The following is a 4,103-nucleotide window of genomic DNA, read 5'->3' as shown; positions in this document are numbered from 1 at the left end:
AGTGACACATTTCCTCCAACAAGGCTACATCTACTCCAACAAAGCCACACTTCCTAATAGTGCCACTTTTCTTTGGGGGCCATTTTCTTTCAAACCACCACAAGGTATTTCTTATAAGTGACCATTTGATATTTGTCCTTTTGTATCTGGTTTTTTCACTTAGTGTCATGTTTTGAAAATTCATCCAAGTATATCCACATTTCATTCAAGACTAACGAATACTCTATTGTGTGTGTACATCATATTTTGTTTGTCAGTCTAACTGTTGGCCATTTGTTGTTGTTTTTGTTTTCTTTCTGTGTCTTGGCCGTTATCAGTAGTCCTGCTGTTAACACCTGTACACAAGAAGCTGTTTTAAGTTCCTGCTGTCAATTCATTTGGATATAATTCTGGAAGGGAATTCCTGGATCATGAGAAACCACCATTTTCCACAATAGTCATACCATTTGCACTTCCATGGGGAGTATGTGAGGACTTGAATTTCTCCACATCTTTGCTAACATTCATCTCTCTTCTTTTTATTTTGTAACCCCCTTAATAAAAGCCCTCATAGTGAATGTTAAGTGATATTTCATTATGACTTTTATTTGCATTCCCCTAATGACTAATTATGTTAGCACCTTCCATGTATTCAGTGGCCATTTGTATATATTGTGTAGAGAAATATCAGTGCAAATACTTTGCCCATTTATAAATTGGATGTTTTTGTTGTTGAATTGTCATTCTTTGTATATTGTGTATATCAATCTTTTACAGAATTTGCAAATATTTTCTGCCACCCTGTAAACTGTCTTTCACTTTCTTGATACTGTATTTACTCCAATGCAATGTTACATCAAAGTTTGTATGTGTATCATCACTAACTAAAATACAGTTTGGTACTGGAGCCGTGGCTCAGTGGATATAACACTTTCCTCAATAATTGTGAGGGCCTGAGTTCAGATCCCCAAAACACAGCAGGACATAGTAGTACACATTTGTAATCTCAACACACTCCTTCAGTGAGAAGGGAAGTGGAGACAGGAGAATTCCTGGATGCTTCTGGGTAGCCAGCCTGGTGTGCACGCACAGCAGTGAACAAGAAGCCCTTACCTTGCTGTGGGATGTTCTGTATGTTATGTGTCTTGCTTGATTGGGTAATAAATAAAACACTGATTGGCCAGTAGCCAGGCAAGAAGTATAGGCGGGACAAAGAGAAGAGAATTGGGGAATTGGAAGGCTGAGGCGGAGGGACTTGCCAGCCACTGCCATGACAAGCAAGATGTAAGGTACCGGAAAGCCACGTGGCAACTTATAGATTAATAGAAATGGGTTAATTTAAGATAGAAGAAGTAGATAACAAGAAGCCTGCCATGGCCAGACACTTTATAAGTATTATAAGCATCTGAGTGATTATTTTATACGTGGGTTGTGGGACTGCAGGGGCTTGGTGGGACCTGGAGAGAAGCTCTCAAATAGGTGATGGTGAGAACTAACCCTGAGCTTGACCTCTGATGTCTGCATGCATGCTGAGGCACACTCACTCATAAAAACATACCTGATACATACAAACACACATATATTATATGCACACCAAAAAATACTTAAAAATACAGTTGATATTTATGGGTTGCCTAGTCATATTAAATTCAACCAATTATGCATATAAAATGTTTGAAACAACTTTGAACATGTATAGATTTTGATTCTTGTCACCATTCTCTAAACATTTACATGCATAACATTTATACGATGTTGAGTAATGTAAATCATGTAATGTAAGCACACAGGAACATCTGCATAGGTCACATGCCGTTTTATACAAAGCACTTGAGCATCTACTGATTCTGGTATCCAGAGAAGATTCTGGAACCAGCCCACTGCTGACACTGAGGAAATACTGTGTGGCCTTCGGTGCTGGTGTTTTAATGAATTTATAGAAGCATTTTGTTACAACACTCTACTCTTCCTTTAGGTAAAATGAATTTTAAAAGGCTTTGTCGCTGAATTAGAGACAATTCAGCCACCGCTGAAACTACTTTCCATTTGAAATATGGTGGCACTGCCATACAGCAGGTGCCGTTTGTCTGTCTGCCAAGTTCCTATTGTGCCCAGGGCACCAACCCTCTGACAACTATTGCTTCGCTGGACTGTGTTGTTGGCCAAATATTTGTTCCAGAGATTAGTTTGGAGAAAAAAAATGAGAGCAGAGAAGTGGAGATCAAACTCATAGTGTTATTCCTGACGAGGGTGGCATCCAGGAAGATACTAATCCAGATTGCAAATGGGCTTCTGTTACTCCAGCAGAAGCTTTTGTGTTGGCGCAATGTTCCCAGCGAGGATTTTCATCTGCAGAACAGACCTTGTTCTCTCAACCACTGCCTGACTCTGATGGGACCATAAGAGTGAGGAAAGAGGAAAGCAATGCCATCGTCTGGGGGGCCCACCGCATGGGCTGAACCAGGGCAACACACTGCAGGAGGTTATCCAGAGAAAGGGGAAGCACTCAGTTATTCGTTGGTTCTTCCTCCAGTCTCACAGTTGCCGCAAGAGAATGGACAGATAATGGGTCCACGTTTCCCTCCCAGATAATCAAGTACTCCATTGGAATAAACAGCGTGGTGAACATTTGCCCTAAATGAACAAAACGTACATTAGGAACACTTCCTCATTCTAGCCCCTAATCCAAACGCTGGGTGAATTGTCAGTAAATCCTTAGACTATCTAGAAATTCCTGATGTTTTATTTCAGAAATAACAGGAACTTCCTGTACTGTAAATAGAGCTTTGGGAACATGCTGAATTCTCATGCACCAGTGGAAATGCTAAATGTTCAGCCATTTTTTCAGAGATGAGTCCCAGGGTTAGGGCAGGTCTTATGTTCTTTCTAGGTGCCCAAAAGCAAGAGGACCAGCAGCTAGCTCCTTGCCAACTGGAGTTAGAAGCTACTCTGATATTAACAAGTGATTTTGCTTATCATAAACTTTCCAAGGAAAATAAAGATGGCTTACATGAGCAGAGTCACAAAAACATAGGGAACTTAGCAAGAATTTGAGCAGCTACTGAAGCCACCAGCCAATTCCAGCAAATGGCCTACACAGCATTTTCCATTTCAGAGAAATACATCTTATCTCAATGATTACTCATCAAGACCCAAGGCCAAGCATCTTCAAAATATCCCATTTTATGAAAGCACACAAGGGGAATTCTAACGAGAAACTTAGCCAATAGACGAGTAATACTTAACCATTGCAGGTCAGTTAAAGGAGTTTAGGCCATCCCAGGGACAATTTGAGATAATACAAAAATTGGGGTTATGCACCTGGAAAAGACTAAGTAAAACTGAAAAGACGATATCTCTGCATGAAGCTCCTCAGATTTTCTAAAAGCAGGAAACTTTCCCTTTCTTATTCTCTCTCTCTCTCTCTCTCTCTCTCTCTCTCTCTCTCTGTGTGTGTGTGTGTGTGTGTGTGTGTGTGTGTGTGTGTGTGTGTGTTTGAAAGAAAATGGTCCCAATGGAAGTGGCACTATTAGCTTTGTTGGATTAGGTGTGGCCTTGTTGGAGGAAGTGTGGCCTTGTTGGAGGAAGTGTGGCCTTGTTGGAGGAAGTGCATCATTGTGGAGGTGGGTTTTGAAGTCTCATAAATGCTCAAGATCCACTCAGTACTGGAGACCACTTCCTGTTGCCTGCAAGATGTAAGACTCTCAGCTATTTCTCCAGCACCATGTCTGCCTGCACCCCACCATGTCCCACCATGATGACAATGGACTGAACCTCTGAACTATAAGCAAGCCACCACAATTAAATGTTTTCCTTTATAAGAGCTGCTGTGGTCATGATGTCTCTTCACAGAAATAGAAACCCTAACTAAGACAGTGTGTGTATCAACTAAATAAAAAGAGGCCATGGTTTTGAGAAGGGGGAAAAGAGGTGTACAACATCAGGACTGAAGGGAGGAAAGAGAAAAGGAAATGATGTAACTATATTTTAACTTAAAAAAAAAGAACTCTGCCAATCGCCAGTACACCCAGGGCTTGAGTGCATGTACCAACAAACCTCCATCCACACTGCCAACCCTTGGGCTCCTAAAGAATATGGACATCTCAACTGGACACGGAGATGCA

This window comes from Peromyscus eremicus, chromosome 5 (genome assembly GCF_949786415.1).
Source record: "Peromyscus eremicus chromosome 5, PerEre_H2_v1, whole genome shotgun sequence".
Classification (NCBI taxonomy): Eukaryota; Metazoa; Chordata; class Mammalia; order Rodentia; family Cricetidae; genus Peromyscus; species Peromyscus eremicus.
The sequence above is the reverse complement of the archived record's forward strand: the minus strand, read 5'-3'. Positions refer to the sequence as shown.